The sequence below is a fragment of the Adiantum capillus-veneris genome, chromosome 7 (genome assembly GCF_014529385.1).
Source record: "Adiantum capillus-veneris isolate H3 chromosome 7, ASM1452938v2, whole genome shotgun sequence".
Classification (NCBI taxonomy): Eukaryota; Viridiplantae; Streptophyta; class Polypodiopsida; order Polypodiales; family Pteridaceae; genus Adiantum; species Adiantum capillus-veneris.
This window is the reverse complement of record NC_140937.1, coordinates 22,446,052-22,465,672: the sequence shown is the minus strand read 5'-3', so window position 1 is coordinate 22,465,672 and position 19,621 is coordinate 22,446,052.

Genomic DNA, 19,621 nt, shown 5'->3' with positions numbered 1-19,621 from the left:
TAATTTGTCCTAAGAATAGTGTAATTATGCTAAGATAATTAGATAAATTACTTATCTGAGGTTAACATAATTATCACAGTTTTTCTATTATGTAATTAACCTTTTAAAAATAACTCAAAGAATTTTGAATCAATTTGCTAATTTCTCTCTTTTAATTTGTCCTAAAAACAATATAATTCTGCTAAGATAATTAGGTAAATTAAGTATCTGAGGCTAAAATAATTATCACGGGTTTCCTAACATGTAATTAACCTCTGATAAATAACTCAAAGTATTTTGAATCAATTTGCTAATTTCCCCTTTTAATTTGTCCTAAAAATAGTGTAATTTTGCTAAAAGAATTAGTTAAATTAATTATCTGAGGTTAATATTATTATCACGGGTTCCCTAAGATGTGATTAACCTCTAATAAATAGCTCAAAGCATTTTGAATCAATTTGATTATTTTCCCTTTTATTTTTCTCTAAAAAACAGTGTAATTCTGCTTAATTAATTATAAAAATTACTCAAAAAATTATCTTAGCTTGATGACAGTCTTTTGCAGCTCTGATAATTATCTCAACTTAATCTAAACTTAATTAATATATTTTCAATTTAATTTATGATTAATATGGATAATTTCAGCCCTAATATGATGTGATAATTAATTAGCTTAATATCCCTAAGGTTAATTACAATAATCAGCAGAGAATATTTAATTAAGAGAGTATTTTTTAGTATACATAGGATTAATCTTTAATTTGTTAAGAAAATAGGTTAACCTAGCTTTGCTAATTAAGAAGGATTAGGCTAAGTAGCGTTTAATTAACCAACTACAGCTTGATCTTGCGTAGCGGTCTCTCTAGATGAGAGAGAGTATGCCAAGGCTCCGAGTCTATCTGAAATTGTGAAGCAAGGGTCATATTTATAGGTTTTTGGGCACTCACAGGCTGGAAAATGGCAATAACTTGCATCCCAAGCATCCCTATAGGTCAAAAAACGCCCCCTACTGCTAAATCTAGTCTGGGAGAGTTCATCGTTACCCCACACAGCCCCCCAGATACACAGAATCGATTTTTACTAATTTCTCTGATTTTTAATGATGAAATATGGAAATATTAGTAATTTCTAGAACCTTAGGATAAGAAAGTCTTTATTAATAATAATTACTGAAACCGTCCGATTTTACTTAACTAATTAAATTCCTAGTGTAACCTTTCAGAGCCCGTAACTTTTCCAGATTTTATCGAAATTCTGTTCTGAAAATTTCTAGCCCGGGGTTTGTTGTGCTTAAGATTCCAAAAATACCAATATTTGCCACAGTCGGACAATTCTACATTGCTTTTTCAATAATTATATCAGTTTGATTAAGCTTTAATCTTTAAGGTTTCAGAAACTGGAAACCTTACAAGTAATGAGCTGCTCTCTGTGCTAGAGGAGATGCGGCCACTAATTCATACACAAAGGTAAAGTTGTTTCATGTGTGCTCCCTCTATATGTTCTTACCTGCATATTTGTGGTTTGTAACTCAGATTCAAACATTGGATGCGAGAAGCTACAACGACATGTATTGGTGTTGGTGCAAAGTCCAACAGTTGCGGCTACAAGTTTTTTCACGGTTTGCTTTTTCCAAGACAATCCACAGATCAAAGCAAAAGATGTCATGTGTTCAAAATGTCAGTCAATGGCCCAGGATTTAGTGTTGAGCTTGTAAATAGAAGGCGGCAAGACGGTAGTGGAGACCTCCAAAAAAGCTAGGTTTTCTTTGATCACGTCCGTACAGTAGAGCAAGATGGACAACAATGGCAGCTCGTGTCTACGACCCTGCATAAGACCTACTGATATATCGACCCTATTCTTTTTCTTTTGTTTGTAACAAAGATTAATCAATGCACTCTTTAGGATCTAATAAATGTAAAGAATGAGGATGCAAGAGAGCTACACAAGACAAGCAAAAAGCACACAGAGATGGAAAGCTTCTTCTTCTTCTTCACAGAAAAGAGAGTACAAAATGACTAAGTGCTAAAGCTGAAAAGTAGCACATATGTACATGCGGTCACTAAGTGTGAACTCGCTAGAAGCGTACTAGGCTGGCACTATAAGTGTAGTCCAGCTGTAGAATCACTGGCAGAGATCCTCCGTGTCGGTCACCTAACGCGCCAGTGAGTAAATGCCGTAAGCGGCCAAGACCCGTAGTGGATGCCAGCTCAAGGTGTAGAGCTCGACATCTCAACAATAAATGCAAACAATAGCCATTTGCGAGATGAAAGAAGAAGACACACATGCCCAAACCATGTTTTGGGAAATGATGAATTCAGTGCTTTTGGAAAGTGGGCACCTTCCATCAAATTTTAGAGGATTCATGGTAGATGAGGCTGGGGCAAATGGAGAGTTGTTCAATCTGTATTTAATGGAGGGCCTGACAATATTATGGAGGGAAGAGAACGTTCTTGCTTGTTTCATTGGGAGCAAAATTTGCAAATTCACACCATGCAATACGTGCATAAAAGTTTCCAGGACAAGCACAAGCGTGTGTGTGAACTTTGGCAATGTGCAAGGAGCAAGGATGAGGCAACAAGCTTCAATAGGACTATTCGAGCTTGGTGGGAAATTGGTAAAGTAGTCGACAGTAACTTGTCCCAGATGGATTGTTGGCTCAGTTGGGGGCACGTGCGTTACCCTCACTCTGGAGAAAGCACTTTGTTGGGGTAAAACTATGTAGAATGTGTATTAGTGGCATGTAAAATTATTTACTTCAATGCATTAACTTGAATTTTTTTTATTTTGCAGGAAGTAGATAATCTGTCATACATTCCAACTACAAACTTTGCAGTAACAAAGCATGCCAGTTGGCTGGCTAGCCGGCAAGGGAAACAAAGAATTGTTGAGCTTGTACGATGCATGCATTTCCGATCTATCAAATTCATAGTTGCAAAGTGTGAAGATGCTTGCTTTTGTCGAAGGTAGATATCATGGAGCAGGTCCATCAACAAAAAAACTTGGTCGGCGCGCACAACAAGGAAAAGCACTAGGTCCGATAGCCATTGCTAAAGACATTGAAGATGGTCTGGGAGGTACGCCCTATATCAAAGACCAGTAATGGATGGAGATAATATTACAGTAGCCAGAAGGTGCAAAAATGCTAGTACATTGTGAGGAGGAGGATGCGCCGCATCGGCCTGGATATATTACACAGAATGTTCCTCTCAATCGTCAAGGAACAAAACCAACATTCACAATGGCAGCTCAGGAGTCCAAAGATAACGCGAGTGATTAGGTAGTAGAAGAGATAGAGGCACTGCGTCATATACCAAAGGGTAGTAGAGTTCAATGTCAAGGGTGGTTGGGTTCCAGAGTTGGTAAATGCAAGAAAAACATAAAGAACATTGGTCCAAGTGCGGCTGCACCATCCTTTTGGGGTGATATATGTCATGACTCACATGTCATAAAAGTGTGGATTGTACCATATTGTCCTTCAAATATGGTTCTAGCATAATTTTTATCAAAGACAACCATAATTTGAAAATTCTAAGGGATTGATAAATGACAAAGCTCTCTCCAGCAACAGAGGAGGGAACTTTTTGCTAGAAAATATTACCCAAGTAAAAGAAAATGAAAAGGATTCCTTCAAAAGATTTTATACCTATATGAAAATTTCCTTTGAATTCATTCTTTCTTAGGAAAGAATTAATCTCATTGGAGGAGCCACCATTTGACCTCAAACACTTTACATGTTTCCTAGTCTGTTTTTCAACCATAGACTTGAAAGTTAACTTTTTTGCTTCATGAAGTAGAATCATTCCTTCCTCATATGGTCAAGATCACATAGTAGCTGCATCCACCCATAGATGTAGCTACTCTTTGTCAAACCCCATAAATTTGTATCTAGTAATTCCAATACATGCTTATCATGAGGAAAGAATGGTTTTGCCTGATTTCCAAACTGATAAACGTCACAAAAAATTTCATGTCAACAACTTTAAATGTTGGAAAACCTGCAATCATCTCTTTAGTTTGCATCGTCTTCAAAATTTGCATATTTACATGACCAACACATTTGTGCTGAATCTCAATATTTTCAACAAATCTTGCACCTTGTGCAAATATGGCAGCATTCACCTCGGGCACATTTACATCCAAAGTAAACATTCTACCAACTTTCTTTCCATGTGCAACCAACCTTCCATTCTTCTTATGCTCTTTGATAGAGAGACCATCTAAATTGAACCACTATTGCAAACCCTGCTCAATAGAAACCAAATTCTTTGTGATACTAGGTACATATAGTACATCAGCCAAGTACTTTACTTTACCATTTATCATAGACAATGATACATTTTCTATATGCATAATGGGATGTGCAGTATCATCCCCCCAATCTTTACATAGCTAGGACTCTACAAAGTCTGTAGTTCCTTGAACCACTCACCATGACTGGTATGTGATTTGATGCACTTCAATCCACATACCATACATTATCTCCAGACTTTGCCACATTTACAGACATAGTATTTAACATGTTTTGTACCACAAAGAGCCTCTCAAGCTCATCTATACCCTTGCTAGTGATTGCATTATTATTTTGATGTCTGCTACCTAGACAATCACATTCCAAGTGATCATGTCTCCCACAAGCCCACTATACATCATTGCCATGTTGACCAATATTGTTACACTGTGCATTTTCACAACCTCTCGGACTCCCCCTACCTCAAAAATTTCATTGACCACTTATCTTCGATCTCTAGAATTATTTTACTATTGCACTTGGTGGTTGCCTCTTCCATGACCACCTTACCTATTGTTAAAGAGGACATGTTCACAATTGTTTCTACCCTATGTAGATGAATCTTCCTCAAGTCCTTCTCTTTCACAATCAACACACAAGGGTTAACCTCATTAAACTTGCACATTAAGCACACTATCGATTAATTAGCAATGTCTATACCACAAATCATCAATCAAGATTGTCAATTTCACAAGTACACATTGGTTAACTGGAACACGCACACACTTAAGTTTAAAATTAGGGATACACACACTCACTTAGAGTGCACACACACTTAAGTTTATTTGGAACACGCACAAACTTAAGTTTAAAATTAGGGATACACACACTCACTTAGAGTGCACACGCACTTAAGTTTAATGTTGTGCGCGTCTGTTGCACGTGTCAATGCAAGGAACTTGCCAATACACTGTGTGCAAGCTAGAGATGGCTCCAAGCACGCAACTAGCCTAAACTAGTAATCTCAAAGAAGACGATGGTGCCTCACTCACCGCTCTACGCTTGCTGTCATGGAGGATTCCTCGCCACGAAGAAGAGGGAGATGCTGCTACACCGCCCTCAAGAGCCTCGCCGCTGTCGTGCCGCCGCAATGCTTGATCTCTCTCTCTCTCTCTCTCTCTCTCTCTCTCTCTCTCTCTCTCTCTCTCTCTCTCTCTCTCTCTCTCTCTCTCTCTCTCTCTCTCTCTCTCTCACACGCATACACACACACACACAAGGAGATGAAGAAGAAGAAGATGGAGATGGAGCAAGAGCACTCTTCAATTGCACAAATGAGAGAATAAGTGAATTTTAGGTTTAATTGACTTTTATATGAGTTCGCCCCATTCACACTTGGGCACCCATGCTTAGCCAACTAATCCCTTGAATGTTCCAGTTAGAGTGCACCTCTCATCGGCGATCACTCTTACCCTTTTCTTATTGGACCGACAAGCCCGGTACCTGACTCTACCAAATAAATAATACAGCACCCATTGTAGGTGACAGGAATGTGCGTGAGGGTTAACATGCTCCCCTTCCTGATGTAGATTCCATCCTTGGAAGCTATTGAGTTGAAGCTCGTTGTTGAGGTGGAAGAGCATTTGAGATGAATGTCCTTAGCCTTCTTCAGTCACTGCAAAATCAAACAACATTGGCACAGTAATTGCATTCTCATATACAATTAAAGAGCATATACTGTTTTAGGCAGACAACTTGATTGGTAGCACAATTCCAAACCATTTGTCAGCAATAAACATTAAATTGCAATATAATCAAACGCATGAACAATTGTAAAGGTAAAAAATTAAACAAGTTTGGGGTCGCTAATTTAACGGTCAAAAGGCACTAAAGATCGACTATTAATACCATGGGCAAGCTTCTCAATTTTCTCTGGTCAATTAAGTTGTTTAATCGCGAGAGCCAAGTATTTCATGTCCGAGGGCTGACTAGAGGCTATACCTAGAAGACCTTGTAGTTAAGCTACGATAAAAGGAATTTCTCATAAAATCATCGCGTGACTGATTACCTTTTCTTTGACCCCCCAAAGTCTTTTCACATTGTTTCAATTTTGATGTGTGTGCTTATTTTGTATGCCTTGGGTTTTTTGCTTTTCAAAGAAAAGCGCCCACATTGGGAACCTCTAGGGCTCTAGTACCATAGGCGATACATGTGAGTGGAGTACCAAATCAAGCTGAGATTTCTCTTCCAGCTTAAGATTTTACATTGTGGCACTTTGATTTTTTTTATTTGTATGTTTTCAGCATTTTAATTTTGTAAATTTGGGGGGTCATATAACATTGTTACCCTCCCCAGGCTCATCACATTAGTAAACTCCCTTTATAATACTTAAGCTAAAGGTCAATAGGGACAAAGCCCACTAGAAAGCCCTAGTACATTTCACACAATGCTGCCTAAATTGGATTAAGAACCTAAGTAACCATTGATTATTAGGAAGGCATTCCCCATGGTATTAAGAGAAGATCTATAACACATAACTTGGTCAAACTAGCTTAGTTAGACTGCTTGATTTTTAAACCTAGACAAGTGATTAGGACAAAAAATTACATTGAATTTAACGTTTGATACTAAGCAAATGTACTGGTTATTATGCTATCAATCATAATTAAAGCAGACAAACATGGATGTAAAAAGATAAGGGGCAATGCTAATGGACAAAAAACACTTGTTTGTGTTGATGATTGTGCTTGATTTGAAAAGTGGATGAGAGAAAGATTCCATGAAGGTCCAAATCCTAGCCACAGCAACACGTTCATGTACACACGAGGAAACACAGAGAATACCACTAGGAGGCACATTAGTGGGAAGAAAGAACTTTGCTAATTACTAAACTCTAAAACAAAAACACTCCTATCGTACTAATCCTACCTACCCTCCATCACTTGAGTGATGATGATCAAAGGTGTTTTATGACATAGCTTTCTGTTTCAGTGTACCAGATGTGAATGTGTAGGTCTGGTCAATATTTTGACTTTTATTGTGCATACTCGTTTGCTAATTGCTCTTGCTCTTTATTATTTTTGTTTTTTGTGAGTATAAGGCTTTATATATACATTCCCTAAGATTGAGAGATTGAAAGGTCAGGGAGGAAGGTTGAGAGGGGAGTGAGTGAATGATGACTGTCAGCAAACACTCGCCCCTTCCTTGGGAAGATCATACCATTTGAAATGTGCTCGTCACCCTTTGAAACCAATTGGTCCAGTTGGTAATAGGTGAGAATTTTTGCCATTAGTTTTCTATTACCGTAGGTGCCTCGTCGAGTTGCAAGGGTGGTAAGGTACTCTCCCAGGATTGAACTTGACGTGGTTCATCATGTGATTCTTGAACACTGGGAGGTGTGGATCCCTTTGTAGCTTTATGGAGGTCCACTATTGTAGGTGGAGGCTGTGGAGAAGCTTTTATTTCCATATAGGAACTACATGAAGAGCAAGAAGCTTCATTTGACTTTCCTGTTCTTGAGCTAGGTGGAACAAATCGTTCTTTCTTTGGTACCCAAACTAGCTCTGGAGCGGATGTGTAGCATTCTGTGAGTTTTTTCTCTCCATGATCGTTGATTTGTTTTGGAGCTACGGGATTGGGCTCACATGGGTCAGGTGACAAGCAAGAACACAATCTATGTTTTGGCACCCATATTTGATCATTTCCTTGATAGTAGCCTTGGGCTTCCAATAGTCGTTTAGGAATACAACGCCACATTTCCTTACATTTCTTGGAGCGAGTGGGACGTTTTTTACAAGGCTTCTATTTTTTAGCACTAGCTATGGTTGCTAAAGAAGCTTTAGGGACCCACTTGTATGTTTTCTTTGTTATATGAGGATGAGTCTTGTCAGAAGCTATATGCATTGCTTCTAGCATATTAAGGGTACGAGTGGTGGCATTTCATCCCCCTCAGGTGTTACCCAGGTTGTCCCCCTATTTCCCCAAGTGTCTATGGTTGCTACTAGGTGGACCCAATCCACATTGTCCGACTAAGTCATCCCAAGTAGTACATCCATATAAGGAGAATCTTCCCCAGCATCAGTGTCAGCTTTACACGTGTAACAATACTGCAATGAGGCCGAGTGAACTGTGGTGTCAGATCTATGATCAATTATAAACCTGTTTCCTAGAGGATGTGCTCGACCAGTTACAAGATCCACTCGAATGATTGAATCTTGGAACTGCAAGTAGACATGGTTTTCAGACCAGTCATGCACCATTTTCGCTTCCCTCATGAAAGGACGTCCTAAGATCATCTCCGATGCCATAGTGTGTTTGGAGAAATCCATAACAATGAAGGTAATCCTTATTTTATGTCCAAAGACCTTGATCTTGAGATCTTCTAGCATCCCAATAGGTTTAACAATAGACCCATTGGCCATCTTCACTACTATGGTTGTGGTCGCAAGGTGAGTCTTCCCATAGTTTCCCAGCAATTGTTAGTCACAATGCTAACCCCAGTGCCACCATCAAGGATTCCCTTCACAATTAATCCCTTGGTAGTGATTGGTATGGTCACATTGGATTCATCACCCTCAAAGTATTGTCCCAACTTGTTAACAGGTATTTCTATAATAAGGTTCTCATCTAGGTTGGGTTGTGGATCTAAGTGTTCCTCCTCTATTGGCATCTCCCCAACTCCATCCATCTGTGCAAATTGTGGTAGCCCAAACTTTAGTTCTCCATTGAGGAAGGCTCGAAGAGCTGAGACTAGCTCAAGGTCTTTATATAGTTTGGACATGATGGTGGTTCTAACTTCTAAAGACATGAAATCCATCAATTTGGCAATTTTTAACGGCACCTTTTGGGCTTCAATCCCTTGACGTGGGGAAGATGGGATCTCCATTTCTTCGATAGGATCAGGTAGTCCCTCTGTAAACATTCTTTCCATCAAGAAGTGAGTACGCCCACTTTCCCATGACTTTAAATCACTTTCTTCTTGTATGACACTAGGTATGTCTAAGGGTCTATGGACTTGGTGAGCTTGTTGTTGCGTAGGGAACACTGTGTCTGTAATTTGGATCTGCCTAGGTGCTAGTTCTAGATCCCTTTGGGTATCTTCTACCAAACTCCTTAATTGTTTGACTCGCTCAATCTCCTCTGTAGGGTTTGGATAAGTTCCTATCTTCTTCTTGGATCATGGCCATTGTGGCTCATGAAGGTATTCCTTGTTGGTTTCTATCTTAGTGGTCGTTTTGGTCTCCATGGTTTTATCTGAATCAGAATCCTCTTCAGCGTCGTTCATATATACGGGGTTGTCACAAATCCCTATGTTGGTCTTTGAACTGGGGTCTGACTTCACTTCTTTTTGCGATCTCTTCCTTCGTGTTTTCTTCTTTTTCTGAGATTGGGCAATTCATGTCGTGTCTCTTTCCTCAAGAATATTTTTTTGTTTTTGGAGAATCGATCGTGTGAGTATGTTTATTGGTACCACAGGTTTACTTTGTGATGGCTCCTCGATAACCTCAATCAAGTTTAATGGCGCGATCTTCGGTGCATTTGGATTATTTGGACATTGGGCAATCAAATGATCTATGCCACATTGATTACACACGAGTATCGGCATTGCAAACGTGCTCACTTGATTGGTTTGCATTAGTATGGCGTTCTTTTGTAGCCTAATAGGACACTCGGCTACACGATGTGGACCTCCACACTCATAGCATTGAAGAGGTGGTCTCTTAGCAGTGTAATTGATATTTTGGCCTCTTGCAGCAAGAGCAGCTACTTGATAAACATGTTTGACTTGTCCCCAATAGGCCTCCATGTAGTATTGTGGACTTTCTTCGAGCACATCCATCCCATAGACAATATTAGGGTCTATATCTTCCTCACAGCCTTCCAAACAAGCAATAGATGATTCACAACCCACTTGATTCACATAAGTGATTCTCGGATGTGGTGGTTGTAGTCCTAGCACTGGAGGTGGTAAGGGTGTTTTTTGAACAACATTTTGGGCCCTAGGGACCATGTGTCGTGACGTTTGTTCAAGAGGTGGGGCCGGAATCAATGCAGACACTTGAGGTGTGTTTGTCCATGCTAAGGTTGGTCTATTGGCCAATAAGGTTGGTCTATTGGCCATCGTGCGCTTAAATACTATGCAATCCTTAGCTTGATGACCATACCTCCCACAGGCATTGCAGTTCCCATTGAATTTTACTCTAAAAGTAGGGCATTCACTGGTACTATGCAGTCCATAGCATACTGAGCACCATTGTTGCTCCCTTCTCAGATACATATGATTGTTTTGCGGAGCACGATTATCTCTAAGACTCTCTTGAATAGCCTTGGTGAGATCTGCTAAAGTCATCCTTGGCTCCTTAGCAATAGGCTTTAGCAATAGGCTGATGCCCCGATGCTTGCGAGCTAATAGATTTAGGCTCAATAGACACTCTTTTTCCTTGAATCATTAAATTATCCTCCAATTGGATCGCATTGGTGGTGACTGCTTCCCAAGTGGTGATACCTCTAATGACTAGGCCATTGTAGATATCCTCATGTCGTAATCCCCTAATGATCTATCAAGCAATTGATTATTATTGAAGTGCTCATTTGGATTACAACGAGAATTCAAATGCTTCAAGCGACTAATAAAGTCCCTCACCGACTCTCCTTCCTCTTGTTGGGCTTTCTAGAGTTGAGAGGCTACACCCCAAAGCACTCCCTCTTGTATGTAGTCTTTCAAGAACAGTCTCCTAAGAGTAGGGTAAATCAGTTTTTCTTCCACCCTTAGGGTTCTATACCAATCCCCTGCCTTCCCACTTAAGGGTAGGCTCAAAGCATTACTCTTATGCAGGTCATTGTGTTCTCCTAGAGAATCACATATTTATTCAAACACTTCGATATGCTTTCTCACATCCCCGTCTCCACTAAATTTTTATGTGAGCTTGGCTATTTGTACTGCTTTACTTCTAGGTTCTCTATCAGGCATGTTACGCATATTCTCAGCAATAGATCGACAAATAGCTTGAGCAAATGTTGCCAAGTCACCTAAGTGAGCAGGAAATGTGGGTGGAGGTGCTCCAGAGACTACATGTGGAGTAGGTATTGGCATTGGGCTTGGCACATAGGAAGCCCTTGGGTTCCACGTTGGGTACGGTGTTGTGCCATGTGGTGGCCCAAAGTTCATATGTGTGGCCCTAGGCATAGCAGACGTCGGATGTGACATGCTAATGCTAGCCGGTATAGTCCCATGGAAATAAGAACTTGGGTGTTGTGGTTGTGGAGCATAGGTTGTTGCAACAATGGGAGGGGTAGGGACTACGTGAGTACGAGGACCCATGGGTGTATACGATTGGTACACACTTGTAGGTACTATTGCAGGCATTGAGCTACCATGTAGCGGTGCTTTACTAACAAATGAAGTCCATGGCGTGTTTCTTGGCATGCCCATCATTGGGGTAGGCATGGTAGCCGTGGTGTCATCAAGGGAAAGATGAGCTAGACTTGGAAAGGCAAAGCTATCACTTGTGGGCTCAGATTGCACTAAGACCCCTGGTGAAACAACATATGGAGGATCCATCGGACATACCGAGGGAGTCTCCATTTGCAATAAGGTCAGTTGTTTAGCCTTTCTTGTATCCAAGAATCTCATGAGACCCGTTGAAGGTATGTTGATCCCCTTGTTCTGTCTCTCTAACTCGATGACCCTATGGATGACCTCACAAACTCTTTGTTGTTGATCCTCCACACTAGTAACACCCATTGTGGATTGTAGGACATCTAACCAACCCACATGATAGGTGTGACCTGTGTATAGGTCGGTTAGAGTTTCCGTTTGTAGCTCGTACTCCCAGTTCTCATTTAAGAACGCTCCATCTAAGCTTGAGGTGTTAGGGGTGTTCTTTGAACTAGATGCAATGTTGCTTTCTAGGGGTTGGCCCTTAGCGGTTGCTAAGTCAGGAGCACTCGATTGCTCTCCTAGCAAGGATATTGACATGGGGGGTTTCGATTTTAACTCTCTTCATTGCTCCCCCTTGCGTAAGCTTTCGAATTCCTTTTCCCTAGCTGCAAGGATATATCGCGCAACCTCTTGCACTTCGGCAAGGCTTCTACCATCGGGTAATATGACCTCGGAGGAGAATAGCTCGGAAGAGTCAAGAGGTGCAGTGAATGAAGTATTCATGTGCACATTCTCTAAGGGCATAGGGTCTACGTTGGTCATGAATGGAGAATTTACTTCCCCACCCCGCTCATTTACATCATTAGCTCCATATTCGGAGCAAGTGGCTCTACTAAAGGTTTCCTTCAAGCGGCTAAGCACGCTCGGCCCAGACCGCGGGCCCATGGCATGCATGTCTTGGCTTGAGCTATCGGGATTAGGCATTAGAAAACCCTCCATGACGTCGTAGTCAGAGGAAGAGTCACTAGCAGCTACTTGGTTTGTACTACCTTGGGTCCCGTCGAGGGCCCGGAACCTAACGTAGGTGGATAATGAGAACACGCGTAAGTCGAAATTCTCTCTAGTTGCTCCGTCTCTAGCACACGACCAGAGCGTAGATGCATGTGCCTTTGACACCCTACAAGCGTCGGCGAATAACCTCGAAGGTTAATCGCTTACTTTTTTAGGCGTTTGTTTTCACTCTTTTTTTTATGTTTTTTAATGATCAGTTTTTTTATTAAAATGTGTCATAGCTCAAAACGAAAGTATCACTCAAAGAGTCGCGGTGTGCTTTACAGTACAACATTCGGTCACCTGAAGCTCCGTTGGTCCTCAAAAAGGTCGATTTTTAGCTACGTGTGAAGCTAAAATTACGTAATTTTAAAGGGCGACTGAGGCCTGAGCCTGAGCGTGAGTTTGGGGGGCTTGGGTCTGGGAGATATTCCCGATCCCGGTCCTACCTTTAAAAAATTTATTTTTAATTTTAATTTTTTTTATAAAAAATTTGGGATAAGGTTGCCACGGCCTGCACGCGAGCACACACACACTCTACCTACCTACTTACAACTAATGAACCTACTGTTACACACTAACATGCTTCATTAGCTCTAACAAATCTACTTCCTACTTATTGTACTATACATTACACAGAACTAACAACCTTAATACTAACACCTTATCACAGAGAAAACAAAACACAGTACCTTTCAGTTCCTCATGAACAAAGAAATACACAGCAAGAAAACAAAATCCTTCTTCTCAACACACACACCTTCCTTCCCTACCTTTCCTACAATTGAAATTGCACCACAAAGAAGCACAGAGTGCCACTCAAGCTTAGTGTTTGGCATTTCCCCAGCAGCGGCGCCAAAAATGTGCGCGTCTGTCGCACGTGTCAATGCAAGGAACTTTCCAATACACTGTGTGCGAGCCAGAGATGGCTCCAAGCACGCAACTAGCCTAAACTAGTGAGCTCAAAGAAGACGATGGTGTGTCACTCACCGCTCTACGCTTGCTGTCGTGGAGGATTCCTCGCCGCGAAGAAGAGGGAGACGCCGCTACGCCGCGCTCGCCGTCGTCGTGCCGCCACAATGCTTGATCGCTCTCTCTCTCTCTCTCTCTCTCTCTCTCTCTCTCTCTCTCTCTCTCTCTCTCTCTCTCTCTCTCTCTCTCTCTCTCTCTCTTTGTAGCACAAATTTATGGACACCAATTATTTAGCTATCTTTAAGGCAATATATCACACTGCTTGCCAGTCTTCAATATTCAAATTTTGAGAGAATGTGTTTTGCATTCTTGACAAGGTTTTTGCTCCTACATCAATTTTGACCCACCAAATACCGTGTTATATACAAGTTGTTGGGCTCGTGGAACAACCTTTGCTATCCGAGCACGTCACATTGAGCACTTGGAGATTGACCTACATCGAATCAAGTGGGCTGAAGACTTGAAGCTGGTTTCATACTTTCAATTTTACAAAGCACCACTGATTGTCATGGCCCCTGATGGAGTCACAATTCGTAATCGATGGATTTACGAGAGAGTGACATCAATTATCCTGCCAATCGAGTTGTTATCGACAATCACACCCGACCGACCTTCAAGGAAAAAGTTTTTATTGGCTACCCCGAGCTTCCTCTTGTGTTTCGCTTCTTACACCCATGTCATCAACCCCCAATCTTTTACGACATATCAACTGATGTGTATTACAGCTATGGTTGAAACCTCTATTATATATTCTCATGGAGAGATCTTTTGTAGACCCCTATATGGCTTTTTGATGAATTTATGAATAGTAATGTTTTGCTTCAAAAGAATTGTTGACTAGGTAAGTCATTTGATTAAGTCTTAGTAGATGGAATAAGTGGTGACTGGTTAAGTCATGTGATTGGCAAAAGCTATTACTGGTTAAGTCATATGGTTAAGTTTTAAATAGACTGGGTAAAAAGTCATGTGGTTGAACCTTTAGTGGACTGGATAAGTCTAAGTCTAGAAAATACCTAGGTGTTATTATGATATTAACGTTAATATATGCATACACTCAGGAGAACCCTCAAATCACTTCTATAATGAAAAACTCTCAGAACAATGCTATCTATACGGAGATTCAAGAGAAGAAGTTATCGCTCAAACAAATGCAACCACCTTCTTTTAAAGGAGAGGGTGTTGATATTGAGAAGGACGCAGAAGTATGGATTGAAGCTATGGATGATAACCTCTTGGCTACAAAGACTGCACCTGCAAACCAAGCAATGCTAGGGATGTTTTGCCTCTCTGGTGAACCAAATTTATGGTGGAAACAACATTGCCATGCCATGACATGGGAGTATTGGAGAACTCTGAGAGTTGTTGGGAATTTAAAAAGCAGTAAAGGAAAGATACTTACCTCCTCCTACCCATGAAGCATTGAAGATGATTGAGTTCTTTAGCTTGAAACAATACAACTTATCCTTGGAAGAGTACTACTCAAACTTTGTAAGGCTTAGGCTTATGCTCCACCAATGACCATAGAGCAACAGGTAGCCCGTTTCTGTCAAGGTTTAAGAGAACTAATTAGCTCGCAATTAGAAGCCATGAAACCTACGACTGAGCAAGATGCTTTACTATGAGCTAAGCCCTTAATGAAGGAACAAGGGATTAGAGGAGAGTTGAACAAAGTCAAAGTTTTAATGGTGTCAGACGTGCAATAAGGTTTTCCAATAATAATGGACAACTGCAAAGAGCTTATGCTGCTAATGCTCAAAATCCGTCACGCTTGGATGTTCGATGCTTTGAATGTGGAGAGTTGGGACATTATCAAAAGAGATGTCCACGTTTGACGAATAGAGCAGCAGTAACAAGTGAAGTAGATCAAAGCCACCATCCATTTGGACATAATAGTGGACGAGGTGGTGGACGAGGTAGAGGGCAAGGAAAAGCAACCAGAGCCTTTGGAAGAGGTCAAGGTAGAAACACCCATGCACATGCAGTCATAGGAGAGCCTATCCTTGGTGGTGAAGAAGAGAGAGCACGAATTTAAGCAGCTATTGATAACCTCGGAGTCCAAAGACAATTCAATGTTATTCAAACACTAGCCACCCATCAAGATAAACCTTTTAACCTCCTCATCAATTGTGGCAGTACTCATTCTTTTCTATCCTCGAAATGCTTGCAAAAGTTGAACCTGAATAAAAAACAAGCTAAACTCATGACAGTAGAATTGGCTAATGGGAAAAACGTGGTATCACAACATTCTGTGGGAACCCTTGACTTTGAACTAGGAGGACATGCTACTTCAGCTTTCTTTAGAACCCTACTAGTCGGGATGTATGATGGAATTCTTGGGATGGATTGGTTATCTAAAAATCATGCTACCATCCACTATGGCCAAGGTAGTTTGAGCTTTAGAGATAGTCAAGCAAAGCAAGTCGAAGTACAGGGAAAGAATGGGATTCCAAAGATTCAATTAGTTAAATCCAACAGTCTACTCAAAGGTATGAGGGACAAACAACAAATATTTGTGGTCAAGCTGAACAAGATCGATCCAAAATCAAGCGTTACAAAATCCTCTTGGCTTCATGAACATTTAGATGTCTTTCCCGAAGATCTCACCTCTCTTCCTCCCAATTAAGAGATTAATCATGAGATAGAGATTCTCCCAAGAAGTGAGACAGTGTCAAGGAGACCTTATAAAATGGTGATGTTAGAGGCCATTGAATTAAAAGAATAGCTTCTTCAGCTTATAGAATAGGGATTTATTAGACCAAGTAAATCATGTTGGGGAGCTCCGGTACTCTTTCTGAAGAAAAAAGTTGGGACTTTATGACTCTGCATTGATTACAGAGGACTAAACCAGAGGTAACATTTAAGAACAACTATCCTACCCCACGAATCGATGAATTGTTGGATAGACTACATGGTTCCAAGGTCTTCTCAAAGATAGATCTAAGATCTGGTTCTTATCAAATCAAAATAAAGGAATCAGATATTCCAAAGATAGCTTTCAACACCCGATATGGGCATTTTGAATTTATAGTAATGTCATTTGGTATCACTAATGCTCCGACTACATTCAATAGATTGATGCATGATATTTTTAGGCCGTACCTAGATGACTTTGTTCTTGTCTTCTTTGATGATATTCTAATCTACTCAAAGGATGAAGAAGAACATGAAGACCACCTGAGAAAGGTGTTGGATATTCTTTGAGAACACAAGCTATATGCAAAGATGAGCAAGCGTTCATTTTTGACTCCAAGGATTGAGTATTTGGGATTTATTGTTTCACACAAAGGAATCTCAATGGACCCTGCTAAAGTTCAAGACATTGTTGAATGGCCTCAGCCATCAAATGCAAGTGAGCTTAGAGGATTCTTGGGAATCACAGGATGTTATAGAATCTTTATAAAGGATTATGCAGTGATTGCTTCACCCTTGACCAATCTTTTGAAGAAAGGAGTGAAGATAAGTTGGGAACCACTACACCAAGAAAGATTTGACCAACTTAAGAAATATGTGACTATAGCACCGTGCCTAAAGCTACCAGATTTCAACCAGGCATTTGAAGTCGTCAGTGATGCTAGTGGAATAGCAGTTGGAGGAGTATTAGTTCAAAAAGGCAGACCAATAGCTTTCACCTAACGTTAGCTTAAGGTTCATGAAAAGAACAACCCCACCCATGACCTCGAACTATTGGCAGTCATTCACGCTCTGAAGCTGTGGAGACACTACTTATTGGGAAGGAAGTTTTGGCTTATAACCGACCATAAGATCTTATAGTGAATTTTCATCCAAGCAACCTTGAATATGCAACAAAGGCAATGGATAGAGCTTTTGTAGGAATTTGACTTTGACATTATCTATCGTCCCGGAAATGAAAACATGGTTGCAAATTCACTTAGTCAAAAACTTTTTCTGAGTCTCATATCTATACCCAACAACGCAATCATTGAAAAGATTAAGAAAGTTTCATTATCTGATCCAAAGTATCAAAGGTATCTTAACCTTGTTCGATTTAGGGATTCGAAGAATATACCTTCAATGTTATGCTTCTCACATGATGGACCTTGTCTCTATTACAAATGATAGGTTGTGTACCAAAGGACCCTAACTTAAAGACCGCAATCTTATTTAAGGCCCATGATAGACCTACTTCACGACACCCAAGATATGTGAAGACTCTCAATGCCGTACAAAAAAGTTTCTACTGGCTTGGGAAAAAGGCAGATGTTCTACGCTATGTTCATCAATGCTTGACATTCCAAAGGATTAAAGCTGAGAGTGTTAAAATTCCCGGTAAACTTCAACCATTGGACATTCCTCAAATGAAGTGGGAGTGTATAAGTATGGACTCTTTGGATTACCTACAGTACAAGGAGGATATAATTCACTTATGGTAGTTGTTGACCTACTCACAAAGGTTACGCATCTCATACCGGTCAAGACAACCTTTACCGCCTCTAATATTGCATGCTTGTTAAAGAGATTTTCAAATTATAGTTATTGCCCAAACGGATTGTAAGCGATCGAGATGTGAAGTTCACTTCAAACTTTTGGACCTCACTCTTCAAGGCAATTGGAACAGAATTAAACTTTAGTATTGCATACCATCCTCATTTAGATGGTCAAACAGAGCGAGTCAACCAAGCCATTGAAGATATTCTTAGATCTTATTGTAGTAGAGAACCTAAGCGATGAATTCAATTTTTACCTCTATTGGATTATGCTTACAATGCTTCTCGTCATCAAAGCATTGGTATGACCCCATTTTGTGCGTTGTATGGTCAAGAATGTGTCTCTCCACTCAACTTTTATGACCCTACCATCATAGTTGAAGCGTCTAAGAAGATGTTGGAAGAAATGAAAAATCAAACAAAAGCCATCCAAAAGGATATTCAGGCAGCTCAGGATCGTTAAAAGCAGTATGCAGCTAGTAAGCGATCCGAAAGAAGATTCAAAGAAGGTGACAAGGTTTTTCTTCGGATTCATCCAAAGAGAAGTACCTTATCACTTAGAAAGTACAAGAAGCTTAGTCCACATTATTGTGGCCCTTACGAAGTGGTTGTGTATAGAAACCTAAGCTTACAAGTTAAAGTTGCCAGCTCACATAAAAGTTCATGATGTATTTCATGTAAGCTTACTATAACCCTATATTCCCAGTGATGATCAGCTCCTCAACGATGAACAAATTTTCATGCCTACTCAAAATATCTTGCAGTTCCAACCTTCTAGAATTTTGGAGTCTCGAGAGAAGATTCTTTAAAATAGTGTTCTCAGAGAACGCCTTGTTCAGTGGGCAGGACTATCATGAAGAAGATGCAACATGGGAAGATGAAGCCACCCTAAAGAAGGATCATCCTCACTTCTTCTCGAGATGAGGACATCTCGAATCCCTTAGTTGGGGAGATTGTCATGTACCCAATAGTTTTCAATAAAAGTATTGCATTTACTTTGTAAATATTTAAGGTTCGCATTTTATTTAGTCAAAAAGCATTCTAATGGAACGATCGGATCAAAAATTAGACTCTGGAACTATTAATTATGACCCTTATTCACTTGAAAACAATAGATTGATATGAAAAACATAAGCCTCAAGTCTGTATCTAAAGATAAGAGTTGACCCTTAAGAAACAAGGAGTAATTTTAGGAAAGAGAGAGTAATTTTAGGAAAGGAGGAGTAATTTTAGAAGAGAAGGAGTAGGAGGAGTACTTTTAGGAAAGAAAGAGTATTTTTCAAAAAGAGAGAGGAAGAGTCAAGTTTAGAGCTTCTTTTCTTGGAAGCCAAGGTTCTTCTAAAATTAGAGGCTTGAAATCGCCCATCGAGATGCGTGTCCGTAAAATGTATATTTATTTATTTATTTTATGTATTTATTTATTTATTTTTATTTTATTTTTTTAACAGTCGTGAACGTGCGTGAACTTATCTCTCTTCGCTTTTCACTATTCTTAGCTTGTGATTTTAGCCATGAGAGCCTATATAAAGACCCCTCTCCCTTCACTTTCAACACACACTCTTGGAAGCG